Below are 17,402 nucleotides of genomic sequence, written 5' to 3' on the forward strand. Positions count from 1 at the left end.
CCAGGCACAGGACTTCTGCTGCTGCTGACTAAATGGCCTCCTTAATTGGATCATTTGAGTAGCCAGCACACCTGTGCAGGTAGGGCATGACATGATAGGCAGCTGCCTTGATAGCGGGTGGGTGCTGAATGTTCCTAATTGACAAAATAAGATTAATGCTTATGAAGAAATATAAAATCTCATCCCTTCCCCAATATCGCGCCACACCCCTACCCCTTAATTCCCTGGTTGAACTTGATGGACATATGTCTTTTTTCGACCGTACTAACTATGTAACTATGTAACATAACATGGGGGGGGGGGGGGGGTCTCCTGGCTGTTCACACAGGTGTGTCATTGCTGTACATTGACCATGCATTGCTTCTGTGGTATTGCAAAGGCAAAGACAAATGCTTCCAGCCATCCATTGCACTAATGGATTGGTCATCAGCTGGCTGTCTATGTCCCGCATCAATATAGACCAAAGTACAGAGGGTTAGGCTATGCTATTGTGCACCTACCTGATGCATCAGAAGGTGCGAGGCCCTTGCTAAATTCTGTGCACAGACTTTGAGATCTATACTTTAGACTGTATCTAAACCTGCTCCAACATGGACTGACATTCTGGCCTACTTTCAGCCGATGCGACTTGTCTGTCGCTGAACAGTCGCTTTTTATGTATTCAGCACCTATGTATAATGTTGTAAAAATGCTCTAGAAGCTAAAGTCGCAGAAATGTCACACATATTTGGCCTGCAACTTTCTGTGCGACAAATTCAGACAGGAAAAATCAGTATAAATCCTTAGAAAATTATCCCCAGTGTCTCCATCTGCTGGCGGTATTGAATAAGCATTGCTGCACTGATGGGGTATGCATTAGACGAAAAAAAAGAAGAAAAGAAGAATAATACGCCCAGAAAAGAGGCGAAAAGGAGAAAAACGTAAAAAAACGTGAAAAAAAAGTAAGAGGAAGAGAAGGGAAAAAAAGGTGGAAATGGGTTTAAAAGTGATTTCGGCGGAGAAATATATATATATATATATATATATATATATATATATATATATATACGCGCACACACACACATATATATAAACGTATTCTCCGTTGAGATATTGCAGCCGCTGCTGTGTCCAGGCCCAGGAGCCTTAGCACTGTGCTGTGATGTCACTCAATACCACTGACATCACTAGGTGTAAACAACATCTCTCCTTTGCTGTGTATGTGACTATGGAGCTGTTTGGTGATGTCGTCTATTATGGCCTTCATAGAAGCAACAGGAGATTGTTGCATCCATCTAGAACCCTCAGAACTACAGTGCTATGATGTCACTGACTTCCACAGGCCTTGCAGAGTGTAAACAACAACAACCCAGCTTTGTTGTGTATGTAACCATAGGGATTTGTGATGTCACCTAGAACCTTCACAGCAGCGACAGCTTTATGAGGAGCATCAGCACTGCTCTGCCTGAGCAGAACCATCACCGCCATAGGTTGTCAAATAACCCGGATTTAACCCACACAGGTAAGTCCAATGGGGTGCAGGCATGTCCTCTATGCTTACAGCTTCCCGTGGGTGTTGGTTTGATACCGTTTGGGGACAGCCAAGGAGGCATCTGCAGGCAACAAAGGTAGGTGTGTGCTTGTGTGTGTGTTTCCTATGCAGATCCTAAGCCCAGTGTCACATGCAAGTAGGAGGAGTAAGAAGGGTTCCTGGCAAATCCGGGTTATGGATTGCATTTAAAAAGGCCCCGTGGGAGTGCAATGGGCCCCTGTCTTGCTGCTTAGCAATAATGGTATGGGTTTAGGTTCTGCTGTGTGTACTGGTGGTTGACTGCCCCCCAGCCCAGAGTGTGCATGGAAAATTGTCTGGCAGCCTCCCTGACAGCAAGCAGTGATAGTGCCCATGAAGGGGACCTTGTTGGGCCCGCCCCTTTCACGGTTATCGCTTCTCGGCCTTTTGGCTAAGATCAAGTGTAGTATCTGTTCTTATCAGTTTAATATCTGATACGTCCCCTATCTGGGGACCATATATTAAATGGATTTTTGAGAACGGGGGCCGATTTCGAAGCTTGCTTCCGTCGCCCTATGCATTGACCCGATATGGCAGTATCTTCGGGTACAGTGCACCACCCCCTTACAGGGTTAAAAAGAAAGATTCCTACTTTCATTGCTACCTGCTTGCTGGCTAGCCAGCTAGCCAGCCCTGTGGGCCTTGCTGCTGCAGCCAAAAAACAAAAGGTGGTGCTGCTGCTGCTGCTTCTGCTGCTTCTGCTTGTGTCTGGCCGCTGTTGGAGCGTCCAGGCACAGGACTTCTGCTGCTGCTGACTAAATGGCCTCCTTAATTGGATCATTTGAGTAGCCAGCACACCTGTGCAGGTAGGGCATGACATGATAGGCAGCTGCCTTGATAGCGGGTGGGTGCTGAATGTTCCTAATTGACAAAATAAGATTAATGCTTATGAAGAAATATAAAATCTCATCCCTTCCCCAATATCGCGCCACACCCCTACCCCTTAATTCCCTGGTTGAACTTGATGGACATATGTCTTTTTTCGACCGTACTAACTATGTAACTATGTAACATAACATGGGGGGGGGGGGGGGGGTCTCCTGGCTGTTCACACAGGTGTGTCATTGCTGTACATTGACCATGCATTGCTTCTGTGGTATTGCAAAGGCAAAGACAAATGCTTCCAGCCATCCATTGCACTAATGGATTGGTCATCAGCTGGCTGTCTATGTCCCGCATCAATATAGACCAAAGTACAGAGGGTTAGGCTATGCTATTGTGCACCTACCTGATGCATCAGAAGGTGCGAGGCCCTTGCTAAATTCTGTGCACAGACTTTGAGATCTATACTTTAGACTGTATCTAAACCTGCTCCAACATGGACTGACATTCTGGCCTACTTTCAGCCGATGCGACTTGTCTGTCGCTGAACAGTCGCTTTTTATGTATTCAGCACCTATGTATAATGTTGTAAAAATGCTCTAGAAGCTAAAGTCGCAGAAATGTCACACATATTTGGCCTGCAACTTTCTGTGCGACAAATTCAGACAGGAAAAATCAGTATAAATCCTTAGAAAATTATCCCCCAGTGTCTCCATCTGCTGGCGGTATTGAATAAGCATTGCTGCACTGATGGGGTATGCATTAGACGAAAAAAAAGAAGAAAAAGAAGAATAATACGCCCAGAAAAGAGGCGAAAAGGAGAAAAACGTAAAAAAACGTGAAAAAAAAGTAAGAGGAAGAGAAGGGAAAAAAAGGTGGAAATGGGTTTAAAAGTGATTTCGGCGGAGAAATATATATATATATATATATATATATATATATATATATATATATACGCGCACACACACACATATATATAAACGTATTCTCCGTTGAGATATTGCAGCCGCTGCTGTGTCCAGGCCCAGGAGCCTTAGCACTGTGCTGTGATGTCACTCAATACCACTGACATCACTAGGTGTAAACAACATCTCTCCTTTGCTGTGTATGTGACTATGGAGCTGTTTGGTGATGTCGTCTATTATGGCCTTCATAGAAGCAACAGGAGATTGTTGCATCCATCTAGAACCCTCAGAACTACAGTGCTATGATGTCACTGACTTCCACAGGCCTTGCAGAGTGTAAACAACAACAACCCAGCTTTGTTGTGTATGTAACCATAGGGATTTGTGATGTCACCTAGAACCTTCACAGCAGCGACAGCTTTATGAGGAGCATCAGCACTGCTCTGCCTGAGCAGAACCATCACCGCCATAGGTTGTCAAATAACCCGGATTTAACCCACACAGGTAAGTCCAATGGGGTGCAGGCATGTCCTCTATGCTTACAGCTTCCCGTGGGTGTTGGTTTGATACCGTTTGGGGACAGCCAAGGAGGCATCTGCAGGCAACAAAGGTAGGTGTGTGCTTGTGTGTGTGTTTCCTATGCAGATCCTAAGCCCAGTGTCACATGCAAGTAGGAGGAGTAAGAAGGGTTCCTGGCAAATCCGGGTTATGGATTGCATTTAAAAAGGCCCCGTGGGAGTGCAATGGGCCCCTGTCTTGCTGCTTAGCAATAATGGTATGGGTTTAGGTTCTGCTGTGTGTACTGGTGGTTGACTGCCCCCCAGCCCAGAGTGTGCATGGAAAATTGTCTGGCAGCCTCCCTGACAGCAAGCAGTGATAGTGCCCATGAAGGGGACCTTGTTGGGCCCGCCCCTTTCACGGTTATCGCTTCTCGGCCTTTTGGCTAAGATCAAGTGTAGTATCTGTTCTTATCAGTTTAATATCTGATACGTCCCCTATCTGGGGACCATATATTAAATGGATTTTTGAGAACGGGGGCCGATTTCGAAGCTTGCTTCCGTCGCCCTATGCATTGACCCGATATGGCAGTATCTTCGGGTACAGTGCACCACCCCCTTACAGGGTTAAAAAGAAAGATTCCTACTTTCATTGCTACCTGCTTGCTGGCTAGCCAGCTAGCCAGCCCTGTGGGCCTTGCTGCTGCAGCCAAAAAACAAAAGGTGGTGCTGCTGCTGCTGCTTCTGCTGCTTCTGCTTGTGTCTGGCCGCTGTTGGAGCGTCCAGGCACAGGACTTCTGCTGCTGCTGACTAAATGGCCTCCTTAATTGGATCATTTGAGTAGCCAGCACACCTGTGCAGGTAGGGCATGACATGATAGGCAGCTGCCTTGATAGCGGGTGGGTGCTGAATGTTCCTAATTGACAAAATAAGATTAATGCTTATGAAGAAATATAAAATCTCATCCCTTCCCCAATATCGCGCCACACCCCTACCCCTTAATTCCCTGGTTGAACTTGATGGACATATGTCTTTTTTCGACCGTACTAACTATGTAACTATGTAACATAACATGGGGGGGGGGGGGGTCTCCTGGCTGTTCACACAGGTGTGTCATTGCTGTACATTGACCATGCATTGCTTCTGTGGTATTGCAAAGGCAAAGACAAATGCTTCCAGCCATCCATTGCACTAATGGATTGGTCATCAGCTGGCTGTCTATGTCCCGCATCAATATAGACCAAAGTACAGAGGGTTAGGCTATGCTATTGTGCACCTACCTGATGCATCAGAAGGTGCGAGGCCCTTGCTAAATTCTGTGCACAGACTTTGAGATCTATACTTTAGACTGTATCTAAACCTGCTCCAACATGGACTGACATTCTGGCCTACTTTCAGCCGATGCGACTTGTCTGTCGCTGAACAGTCGCTTTTTATGTATTCAGCACCTATGTATAATGTTGTAAAAATGCTCTAGAAGCTAAAGTCGCAGAAATGTCACACATATTTGGCCTGCAACTTTCTGTGCGACAAATTCAGACAGGAAAAATCAGTATAAATCCTTAGAAAATTATCCCCCAGTGTCTCCATCTGCTGGCGGTATTGAATAAGCATTGCTGCACTGATGGGGTATGCATTAGACGAAAAAAAAGAAGAAAAAGAAGAATAATACGCCCAGAAAAGAGGCGAAAAGGAGAAAAACGTAAAAAAACGTGAAAAAAAAGTAAGAGGAAGAGAAGGGAAAAAAAGGTGGAAATGGGTTTAAAAGTGATTTCGGCGGAGAAATATATATATATATATATATATATATATATATATATACGCGCACACACACACATATATATAAACGTATTCTCCGTTGAGATATTGCAGCCGCTGCTGTGTCCAGGCCCAGGAGCCTTAGCACTGTGCTGTGATGTCACTCAATACCACTGACATCACTAGGTGTAAACAACATCTCTCCTTTGCTGTGTATGTGACTATGGAGCTGTTTGGTGATGTCGTCTATTATGGCCTTCATAGAAGCAACAGGAGATTGTTGCATCCATCTAGAACCCTCAGAACTACAGTGCTATGATGTCACTGACTTCCACAGGCCTTGCAGAGTGTAAACAACAACAACCCAGCTTTGTTGTGTATGTAACCATAGGGATTTGTGATGTCACCTAGAACCTTCACAGCAGCGACAGCTTTATGAGGAGCATCAGCACTGCTCTGCCTGAGCAGAACCATCACCGCCATAGGTTGTCAAATAACCCGGATTTAACCCACACAGGTAAGTCCAATGGGGTGCAGGCATGTCCTCTATGCTTACAGCTTCCCGTGGGTGTTGGTTTGATACCGTTTGGGGACAGCCAAGGAGGCATCTGCAGGCAACAAAGGTAGGTGTGTGCTTGTGTGTGTGTTTCCTATGCAGATCCTAAGCCCAGTGTCACATGCAAGTAGGAGGAGTAAGAAGGGTTCCTGGCAAATCCGGGTTATGGATTGCATTTAAAAAGGCCCCGTGGGAGTGCAATGGGCCCCTGTCTTGCTGCTTAGCAATAATGGTATGGGTTTAGGTTCTGCTGTGTGTACTGGTGGTTGACTGCCCCCCAGCCCAGAGTGTGCATGGAAAATTGTCTGGCAGCCTCCCTGACAGCAAGCAGTGATAGTGCCCATGAAGGGGACCTTGTTGGGCCCGCCCCTTTCACGGTTATCGCTTCTCGGCCTTTTGGCTAAGATCAAGTGTAGTATCTGTTCTTATCAGTTTAATATCTGATACGTCCCCTATCTGGGGACCATATATTAAATGGATTTTTGAGAACGGGGGCCGATTTCGAAGCTTGCTTCCGTCGCCCTATGCATTGACCCGATATGGCAGTATCTTCGGGTACAGTGCACCACCCCCTTACAGGGTTAAAAAGAAAGATTCCTACTTTCATTGCTACCTGCTTGCTGGCTAGCCAGCTAGCCAGCCCTGTGGGCCTTGCTGCTGCAGCCAAAAAAACAAAAGGTGGTGCTGCTGCTGCTGCTTCTGCTTGTGTCTGGCCGCTGTTGGAGCGTCCAGGCACAGGACTTCTGCTGCTGCTGACTAAATGGCCTCCTTAATTGGATCATTTGAGTAGCCAGCACACCTGTGCAGGTAGGGCATGACATGATAGGCAGCTGCCTTGATAGCGGGTGGGTGCTGAATGTTCCTAATTGACAAAATAAGATTAATGCTTATGAAGAAATATAAAATCTCATCCCTTCCCCAATATCGCGCCACACCCCTACCCCTTAATTCCCTGGTTGAACTTGATGGACATATGTCTTTTTTCGACCGTACTAACTATGTAACTATGTAACATAACATGGGGGGGGGGGGGGGGGGTCTCCTGGCTGTTCACACAGGTGTGTCATTGCTGTACATTGACCATGCATTGCTTCTGTGGTATTGCAAAGGCAAAGACAAATGCTTCCAGCCATCCATTGCACTAATGGATTGGTCATCAGCTGGCTGTCTATGTCCCGCATCAATATAGACCAAAGTACAGAGGGTTAGGCTATGCTATTGTGCACCTACCTGATGCATCAGAAGGTGCGAGGCCCTTGCTAAATTCTGTGCACAGACTTTGAGATCTATACTTTAGACTGTATCTAAACCTGCTCCAACATGGACTGACATTCTGGCCTACTTTCAGCCGATGCGACTTGTCTGTCGCTGAACAGTCGCTTTTTATGTATTCAGCACCTATGTATAATGTTGTAAAAATGCTCTAGAAGCTAAAGTCGCAGAAATGTCACACATATTTGGCCTGCAACTTTCTGTGCGACAAATTCAGACAGGAAAAATCAGTATAAATCCTTAGAAAATTATCCCCCAGTGTCTCCATCTGCTGGCGGTATTGAATAAGCATTGCTGCACTGATGGGGTATGCATTAGACGAAAAAAAAGAAGAAAAAGAAGAATAATACGCCCAGAAAAGAGGCGAAAAGGAGAAAAACGTAAAAAAACGTGAAAAAAAAGTAAGAGGAAGAGAAGGGAAAAAAAGGTGGAAATGGGTTTAAAAGTGATTTCGGCGGAGAAATATATATATATATATATATATATATATATATATATATATATATATACGCGCACACACACACATATATATAAACGTATTCTCCGTTGAGATATTGCAGCCGCTGCTGTGTCCAGGCCCAGGAGCCTTAGCACTGTGCTGTGATGTCACTCAATACCACTGACATCACTAGGTGTAAACAACATCTCTCCTTTGCTGTGTATGTGACTATGGAGCTGTTTGGTGATGTCGTCTATTATGGCCTTCATAGAAGCAACAGGAGATTGTTGCATCCATCTAGAACCCTCAGAACTACAGTGCTATGATGTCACTGACTTCCACAGGCCTTGCAGAGTGTAAACAACAACAACCCAGCTTTGTTGTGTATGTAACCATAGGGATTTGTGATGTCACCTAGAACCTTCACAGCAGCGACAGCTTTATGAGGAGCATCAGCACTGCTCTGCCTGAGCAGAACCATCACCGCCATAGGTTGTCAAATAACCCGGATTTAACCCACACAGGTAAGTCCAATGGGGTGCAGGCATGTCCTCTATGCTTACAGCTTCCCGTGGGTGTTGGTTTGATACCGTTTGGGGACAGCCAAGGAGGCATCTGCAGGCAACAAAGGTAGGTGTGTGCTTGTGTGTGTGTTTCCTATGCAGATCCTAAGCCCAGTGTCACATGCAAGTAGGAGGAGTAAGAAGGGTTCCTGGCAAATCCGGGTTATGGATTGCATTTAAAAAGGCCCCGTGGGAGTGCAATGGGCCCCTGTCTTGCTGCTTAGCAATAATGGTATGGGTTTAGGTTCTGCTGTGTGTACTGGTGGTTGACTGCCCCCCAGCCCAGAGTGTGCATGGAAAATTGTCTGGCAGCCTCCCTGACAGCAAGCAGTGATAGTGCCCATGAAGGGGACCTTGTTGGGCCCGCCCCTTTCACGGTTATCGCTTCTCGGCCTTTTGGCTAAGATCAAGTGTAGTATCTGTTCTTATCAGTTTTCATGCTGGTGGGGATGGGTGCTGCATGGAGGATGCAGGTGTACCAGGGCTTTCCGGGGCTGGTTCTGAGGAATCAGCTCGACGGCTGCCCCGATGTGACCTGTTCCCTCCGGGTCTCGCCATGAGGCTGAGAGGGTCTAGAGCCGAGGTACTTTTGTGCCTCGGGGAGTGGTGACCCCGAGGTGCCGAAACTCACTGGGAGAATAGACTCACTGAGTTGAAGCACGGGCACCATAATCTCTTCACCTTGTGGCACTCACCTCTTGATTCCCGGCCTTCTGGCTAGGATCAGAGAAATTTTTATAGATCCGGCCGGATGTCCGGGCAGTATATCTGCACACATTCACTTATTTATTTCTTTTTTGTCTCACTGTGTCACTTTTTGCGTGTTGTGTGTTCACAGGATTGGTCAGGATGCGGTAGCCCTTCTGGGTGTCCCTCCTGGCGGTCTAGGGGAGGTGTGTGTGGCCATTAGGTTCCGCACCTCCCTGCAAACACCCCGGGTACTCCTGCTTTGGCAGGGTACCTACCGTAATCGGCTCTGCGGGCAGATACCTTGGCTAACGCCAAGGGGGATGCCGGGAGCATTTGTGGTCCCCTAGTAGCTTCGGCGAAAAGGGACATCGAACCTGGAACCTCGCAGGTACCTTTTGGTCCGGAGGCGAAGGGTAAGGTTTGTTGGGGGGCCTCTCTCCTATCGGAGAAGGGCTTGCGATAGACCGCATCCTTTGTGCACGTTTTTTTAGTGTAACACGTTTGCACTTTTTCTTGCACTTTGGGTGAATCGAAAGCACGTTCCTCGGCTTTAGATAAAAAAAAAAAAAAAAAAAAAAAAAAATCTGTTCTTATCAGTTTAATATCTGATACGTCCCCTATCTGGGGACCATATATTAAATGGATTTTTGAGAACGGGGGCCGATTTCGAAGCTTGCTTCCGTCGCCCTATGCATTGACCCGATATGGCAGTATCTTCGGGTACAGTGCACCACCCCCTTACAGGGTTAAAAAGAAAGATTCCTACTTTCATTGCTACCTGCTTGCTGGCTAGCCAGCTAGCCAGCCCTGTGGGCCTTGCTGCTGCAGCCAAAAAACAAAAGGTGGTGCTGCTGCTGCTGCTTCTGCTGCTTCTGCTTGTGTCTGGCCGCTGTTGGAGCGTCCAGGCACAGGACTTCTGCTGCTGCTGACTAAATGGCCTCCTTAATTGGATCATTTGAGTAGCCAGCACACCTGTGCAGGTAGGGCATGACATGATAGGCAGCTGCCTTGATAGCGGGTGGGTGCTGAATGTTCCTAATTGACAAAATAAGATTAATGCTTATGAAGAAATATAAAATCTCATCCCTTCCCCAATATCGCGCCACACCCCTACCCCTTAATTCCCTGGTTGAACTTGATGGACATATGTCTTTTTTCGACCGTACTAACTATGTAACTATGTAACATAACATGGGGGGGGGGGGGGGGTCTCCTGGCTGTTCACACAGGTGTGTCATTGCTGTACATTGACCATGCATTGCTTCTGTGGTATTGCAAAGGCAAAGACAAATGCTTCCAGCCATCCATTGCACTAATGGATTGGTCATCAGCTGGCTGTCTATGTCCCGCATCAATATAGACCAAAGTACAGAGGGTTAGGCTATGCTATTGTGCACCTACCTGATGCATCAGAAGGTGCGAGGCCCTTGCTAAATTCTGTGCACAGACTTTGAGATCTATACTTTAGACTGTATCTAAACCTGCTCCAACATGGACTGACATTCTGGCCTACTTTCAGCCGATGCGACTTGTCTGTCGCTGAACAGTCGCTTTTTATGTATTCAGCACCTATGTATAATGTTGTAAAAATGCTCTAGAAGCTAAAGTCGCAGAAATGTCACACATATTTGGCCTGCAACTTTCTGTGCGACAAATTCAGACAGGAAAAATCAGTATAAATCCTTAGAAAATTATCCCCCAGTGTCTCCATCTGCTGGCGGTATTGAATAAGCATTGCTGCACTGATGGGGTATGCATTAGACGAAAAAAAAGAAGAAAAAGAAGAATAATACGCCCAGAAAAGAGGCGAAAAGGAGAAAAACGTAAAAAAACGTGAAAAAAAAGTAAGAGGAAGAGAAGGGAAAAAAAGGTGGAAATGGGTTTAAAAGTGATTTCGGCGGAGAAATATATATATATATATATATATATATATATATATATATATATATATACGCGCACACACACACATATATATAAACGTATTCTCCGTTGAGATATTGCAGCCGCTGCTGTGTCCAGGCCCAGGAGCCTTAGCACTGTGCTGTGATGTCACTCAATACCACTGACATCACTAGGTGTAAACAACATCTCTCCTTTGCTGTGTATGTGACTATGGAGCTGTTTGGTGATGTCGTCTATTATGGCCTTCATAGAAGCAACAGGAGATTGTTGCATCCATCTAGAACCCTCAGAACTACAGTGCTATGATGTCACTGACTTCCACAGGCCTTGCAGAGTGTAAACAACAACAACCCAGCTTTGTTGTGTATGTAACCATAGGGATTTGTGATGTCACCTAGAACCTTCACAGCAGCGACAGCTTTATGAGGAGCATCAGCACTGCTCTGCCTGAGCAGAACCATCACCGCCATAGGTTGTCAAATAACCCGGATTTAACCCACACAGGTAAGTCCAATGGGGTGCAGGCATGCCCTCTATGCTTACAGCTTCCCGTGGGTGTTGGTTTGATACCGTTTGGGGACAGCCAAGGAGGCATCTGCAGGCAACAAAGGTAGGTGTGTGCTTGTGTGTGTGTTTCCTATGCAGATCCTAAGCCCAGTGTCACATGCAAGTAGGAGGAGTAAGAAGGGTTCCTGGCAAATCCGGGTTATGGATTGCATTTAAAAAGGCCCCGTGGGAGTGCAATGGGCCCCTGTCTTGCTGCTTAGCAATAATGGTATGGGTTTAGGTTCTGCTGTGTGTACTGGTGGTTGACTGCCCCCCAGCCCAGAGTGTGCATGGAAAATTGTCTGGCAGCCTCCCTGACAGCAAGCAGTGATAGTGCCCATGAAGGGGACCTTGTTGGGCCCGCCCCTTTCACGGTTATCGCTTCTCGGCCTTTTGGCTAAGATCAAGTGTAGTATCTGTTCTTATCAGTTTAATATCTGATACGTCCCCTATCTGGGGACCATATATTAAATGGATTTTTGAGAACGGGGGCCGATTTCGAAGCTTGCTTCCGTCGCCCTATGCATTGACCCGATATGGCAGTATCTTCGGGTACAGTGCACCACCCCCTTACAGGGTTAAAAAGAAAGATTCCTACTTTCATTGCTACCTGCTTGCTGGCTAGCCAGCTAGCCAGCCCTGTGGGCCTTGCTGCTGCAGCCAAAAAACAAAAGGTGGTGCTGCTGCTGCTGCTTCTGCTGCTTCTGCTTGTGTCTGGCCGCTGTTGGAGCGTCCAGGCACAGGACTTCTGCTGCTGCTGACTAAATGGCCTCCTTAATTGGATCATTTGAGTAGCCAGCACACCTGTGCAGGTAGGGCATGACATGATAGGCAGCTGCCTTGATAGCGGGTGGGTGCTGAATGTTCCTAATTGACAAAATAAGATTAATGCTTATGAAGAAATATAAAATCTCATCCCTTCCCCAATATCGCGCCACACCCCTACCCCTTAATTCCCTGGTTGAACTTGATGGACATATGTCTTTTTTCGACCGTACTAACTATGTAACTATGTAACATAACATGGGGGGGGGGGGGGGGGGGTCTCCTGGCTGTTCACACAGGTGTGTCATTGCTGTACATTGACCATGCATTGCTTCTGTGGTATTGCAAAGGCAAAGACAAATGCTTCCAGCCATCCATTGCACTAATGGATTGGTCATCAGCTGGCTGTATATGTCCCGCATCAATATAGACCAAAGTACAGAGGGTTAGGCTATGCTATTGTGCACCTACCTGATGCATCAGAAGGTGCGAGGCCCTTGCTAAATTCTGTGCACAGACTTTGAGATCTATACTTTAGACTGTATCTAAACCTGCTCCAACATGGACTGACATTCTGGCCTACTTTCAGCCGATGCGACTTGTCTGTCGCTGAACAGTCGCTTTTTATGTATTCAGCACCTATGTATAATGTTGTAAAAATGCTCTAGAAGCTAAAGTCGCAGAAATGTCACACATATTTGGCCTGCAACTTTCTGTGCGACAAATTCAGACAGGAAAAATCAGTATAAATCCTTAGAAAATTATCCCCCAGTGTCTCCATCTGCTGGCGGTATTGAATAAGCATTGCTGCACTGATGGGGTATGCATTAGACGAAAAAAAAGAAGAAAAAGAAGAATAATACGCCCAGAAAAGAGGCGAAAAGGAGAAAAACGTAAAAAAACGTGAAAAAAAAGTAAGAGGAAGAGAAGGGAAAAAAAGGTGGAAATGGGTTTAAAAGTGATTTCGGCGGAGAAATATATATATATATATATATATATATATATATATATATATATATATACGCGCACACACACACATATATATAAACGTATTCTCCGTTGAGATATTGCAGCCGCTGCTGTGTCCAGGCCCAGGAGCCTTAGCACTGTGCTGTGATGTCACTCAATACCACTGACATCACTAGGTGTAAACAACATCTCTCCTTTGCTGTGTATGTGACTATGGAGCTGTTTGGTGATGTCGTCTATTATGGCCTTCATAGAAGCAACAGGAGATTGTTGCATCCATCTAGAACCCTCAGAACTACAGTGCTATGATGTCACTGACTTCCACAGGCCTTGCAGAGTGTAAACAACAACAACCCAGCTTTGTTGTGTATGTAACCATAGGGATTTGTGATGTCACCTAGAACCTTCACAGCAGCGACAGCTTTATGAGGAGCATCAGCACTGCTCTGCCTGAGCAGAACCATCACCGCCATAGGTTGTCAAATAACCCGGATTTAACCCACACAGGTAAGTCCAATGGGGTGCAGGCATGTCCTCTATGCTTACAGCTTCCCGTGGGTGTTGGTTTGATACCGTTTGGGGACAGCCAAGGAGGCATCTGCAGGCAACAAAGGTAGGTGTGTGCTTGTGTGTGTGTTTCCTATGCAGATCCTAAGCCCAGTGTCACATGCAAGTAGGAGGAGTAAGAAGGGTTCCTGGCAAATCCGGGTTATGGATTGCATTTAAAAAGGCCCCGTGGGAGTGCAATGGGCCCCTGTCTTGCTGCTTAGCAATAATGGTATGGGTTTAGGTTCTGCTGTGTGTACTGGTGGTTGACTGCCCCCCAGCCCAGAGTGTGCATGGAAAATTGTCTGGCAGCCTCCCTGACAGCAAGCAGTGATAGTGCCCATGAAGGGGACCTTGTTGGGCCCGCCCCTTTCACGGTTATCACTTCTCGGCCTTTTGGCTAAGATCAAGTGTAGTATCTGTTCTTATCAGTTTAATATCTGATACGTCCCCTATCTGGGGACCATATATTAAATGGATTTTTGAGAACGGGGGCCGATTTCGAAGCTTGCTTCCGTCGCCCTATGCATTGACCCGATATGGCAGTATCTTCGGGTACAGTGCACCACCCCCTTACAGGGTTAAAAAGAAAGATTCCTACTTTCATTGCTACCTGCTTGCTGGCTAGCCAGCTAGCCAGCCCTGTGGGCCTTGCTGCTGCAGCCAAAAAACAAAAGGTGGTGCTGCTGCTGCTGCTTCTGCTGCTTCTGCTTGTGTCTGGCCGCTGTTGGAGCGTCCAGGCACAGGACTTCTGCTGCTGCTGACTAAATGGCCTCCTTAATTGGATCATTTGAGTAGCCAGCACACCTGTGCAGGTAGGGCATGACATGATAGGCAGCTGCCTTGATAGCGGGTGGGTGCTGAATGTTCCTAATTGACAAAATAAGATTAATGCTTATGAAGAAATATAAAATCTCATCCCTTCCCCAATATCGCGCCACACCCCTACCCCTTAATTCCCTGGTTGAACTTGATGGACATATGTCTTTTTTCGACCGTACTAACTATGTAACTATGTAACATAACATGGGGGGGGGGGGGGGGGTCTCCTGGCTGTTCACACAGGTGTGTCATTGCTGTACATTGACCATGCATTGCTTCTGTGGTATTGCAAAGGCAAAGACAAATGCTTCCAGCCATCCATTGCACTAATGGATTGGTCATCAGCTGGCTGTCTATGTCCCGCATCAATATAGACCAAAGTACAGAGGGTTAGGCTATGCTATTGTGCACCTACCTGATGCATCAGAAGGTGCGAGGCCCTTGCTAAATTCTGTGCACAGACTTTGAGATCTATACTTTAGACTGTATCTAAACCTGCTCCAACATGGACTGACATTCTGGCCTACTTTCAGCCGATGCGACTTGTCTGTCGCTGAACAGTCGCTTTTTATGTATTCAGCACCTATGTATAATGTTGTAAAAATGCTCTAGAAGCTAAAGTCGCAGAAATGTCACACATATTTGGCCTGCAACTTTCTGTGCGACAAATTCAGACAGGAAAAATCAGTATAAATCCTTAGAAAATTATCCCCCAGTGTCTCCATCTGCTGGCGGTATTGAATAAGCATTGCTGCACTGATGGGGTATGCATTAGACGAAAAAAAAGAAGAAAAAGAAGAATAATACGCCCAGAAAAGAGGCGAAAAGGAGAAAAACGTAAAAAAACGTGAAAAAAAAGTAAGAGGAAGAGAAGGGAAAAAAAGGTGGAAATGGGTTTAAAAGTGATTTCGGCGGAGAAATATATATATATATATATATATATATATATATATATATATATATATATACGCGCACACACACACATATATATAAACGTATTCTCCGTTGAGATATTGCAGCCGCTGCTGTGTCCAGGCCCAGGAGCCTTAGCACTGTGCTGTGATGTCACTCAATACCACTGACATCACTAGGTGTAAACAACATCTCTCCTTTGCTGTGTATGTGACTATGGAGCTGTTTGGTGATGTCGTCTATTACGGCCTTCATAGAAGCAACAGGAGATTGTTGCATCCATCTAGAACCCTCAGAACTACAGTGCTATGATGTCACTGACTTCCACAGGCCTTGCAGAGTGTAAACAACAACAACCCAGCTTTGTTGTGTATGTAACCATAGGGATTTGTGATGTCACCTAGAACCTTCACAGCAGCGACAGCTTTATGAGGAGCATCAGCACTGCTCTGCCTGAGCAGAACCATCACCGCCATAGGTTGTCAAATAACCCGGATTTAACCCACACAGGTAAGTCCAATGGGGTGCAGGCATGTCCTCTATGCTTACAGCTTCCCGTGGGTGTTGGTTTGATACCGTTTGGGGACAGCCAAGGAGGCATCTGCAGGCAACAAAGGTAGGTGTGTGCTTGTGTGTGTGTTTCCTATGCAGATCCTAAGCCCAGTGTCACATGCAAGTAGGAGGAGTAAGAAGGGTTCCTGGCAAATCCGGGTTATGGATTGCATTTAAAAAGGCCCCGTGGGAGTGCAATGGGCCCCTGTCTTGCTGCTTAGCAATAATGGTATGGGTTTAGGTTCTGCTGTGTGTACTGGTGGTTGACTGCCCCCCAGCCCAGAGTGTGCATGGAAAATTGTCTGGCAGCCTCCCTGACAGCAAGCAGTGATAGTGCCCATGAAGGGGACCTTGTTGGGCCCGCCCCTTTCACGGTTATCGCTTCTCGGCCTTTTGGCTAAGATCAAGTGTAGTATCTGTTCTTATCACCCTGCTCTGTACTGACGAGGGGCAAAAACCCCGAAACAGCTGTCTGCAGATTTACCTGGCAGGGGAGATACCATGATCGCTACGGTCTGAAGAACTCCAAGCATTGTGGTAGAGATTTTGCGTAGTACGATTGCAGTACTTTTCGTTCTTATTAGAACCGCATTTCTCTAGAGCATACCACCTGAAGATCGTCTCCTGCCTGCCTCGGAACATCTGAAGAAGGAGAAGATCTTGAAAACTGCAGCTCCGGAAGAAGCCGACGAAGAACCTGGAAGAAGGGAATCGGCGGTGAATTCCGGAACAGCGGCGAAGAGGAAGGCGGCGCAGAATCTTTTCGAAGAAACTCGCTGCCTCTGGAGAAGGATTTGCATAGCTCCTCCCACCGGGACCGGATCTGCATAGCTCCTCCCAGCCGGGAAAGAAGACTTTGCGAAGCCTCTCTCCACAAGCAAGCAAGGAAGCGGAAAAGAGCCTGCTGGAAGAAGCCATGGCCTCAACCAGCAAGTCCACCCAGGAGGCTGCAGGGCAAGGCCTGGAGGTCCAGCCCCAACCACAGCAAGCTTCAACCTCCACCACGGCAAGGCAGAAGGGCGGCAGAATTCCTAACCTGGAAGCTCCAACCCTGGAGCCCTGGATGAGGCAGACTGTTGCCTTGAAGCTCAAGCCCGTGGACGGAAGGGTGCCGGACATGTCCCACGACGTGTTCTGCAAGAAGATGCTGGCGGATCAAGGCTTCCCCACGGCTGACACCCTGGGAATAGCAACCTTCTTTTCGGGAATCTTCTACATCACCTTTGCCACCATTGGGACCTGTAGAAGATACTGGGAGGTGGTGAAAGCGGCGAGTCCCGAATCCCCTTTCTCTCGCTTTGTGGGCAACTGCCTTATTCAAAGAGAGGAGAGGCGGG

General features: G+C 46.7%; 6 non-coding genes and 2 pseudogenes across 6 annotated transcripts; all 8 read left to right on the forward strand.

Moving 5' to 3' along the window:
- Window positions 1-1,920: 1,920 nt before the first annotated feature.
- LOC130305725 (U2 spliceosomal RNA) lies at window positions 1,921-2,111 on the forward strand. Its single transcript, XR_008855171.1, has one exon. It is a non-coding gene; the product is annotated as a U2 spliceosomal RNA (small nuclear RNA).
- A 2,088-nt stretch (window positions 2,112-4,199) lies between these two features.
- Window positions 4,200-4,390, forward strand: LOC130305737 (U2 spliceosomal RNA). The gene has a single exon (XR_008855182.1). It is a non-coding gene; the product is annotated as a U2 spliceosomal RNA (small nuclear RNA).
- Window positions 4,391-6,467: 2,077 nt separating this feature from the next.
- On the forward strand, window positions 6,468-6,658 carry LOC130305749 (U2 spliceosomal RNA). The gene has a single exon (XR_008855193.1). It is a non-coding gene; the product is annotated as a U2 spliceosomal RNA (small nuclear RNA).
- A 2,083-nt stretch (window positions 6,659-8,741) lies between these two features.
- Window positions 8,742-8,901, forward strand: LOC130305758 (U2 spliceosomal RNA; annotated as a pseudogene).
- Window positions 8,902-9,594: 693 nt separating this feature from the next.
- On the forward strand, window positions 9,595-9,787 carry LOC130305757 (U2 spliceosomal RNA). Its single transcript, XR_008855198.1, has one exon. It is a non-coding gene; the product is annotated as a U2 spliceosomal RNA (small nuclear RNA).
- Window positions 9,788-11,876: 2,089 nt separating this feature from the next.
- On the forward strand, window positions 11,877-12,067 carry LOC130305760 (U2 spliceosomal RNA). The gene has a single exon (XR_008855199.1). It is a non-coding gene; the product is annotated as a U2 spliceosomal RNA (small nuclear RNA).
- Window positions 12,068-14,159: 2,092 nt separating this feature from the next.
- LOC130305751 (U2 spliceosomal RNA) lies at window positions 14,160-14,350 on the forward strand. Its single transcript, XR_008855195.1, has one exon. It is a non-coding gene; the product is annotated as a U2 spliceosomal RNA (small nuclear RNA).
- Window positions 14,351-16,442: 2,092 nt separating this feature from the next.
- On the forward strand, window positions 16,443-16,657 carry LOC130305762 (U2 spliceosomal RNA; annotated as a pseudogene).
- The last annotated feature ends 745 nt before the right edge of the window (window positions 16,658-17,402 follow it).

Source organism: Hyla sarda, unplaced genomic scaffold (assembly GCF_029499605.1).
Source record: "Hyla sarda isolate aHylSar1 unplaced genomic scaffold, aHylSar1.hap1 scaffold_1330, whole genome shotgun sequence".
Classification (NCBI taxonomy): domain Eukaryota; kingdom Metazoa; phylum Chordata; class Amphibia; order Anura; family Hylidae; genus Hyla; species Hyla sarda.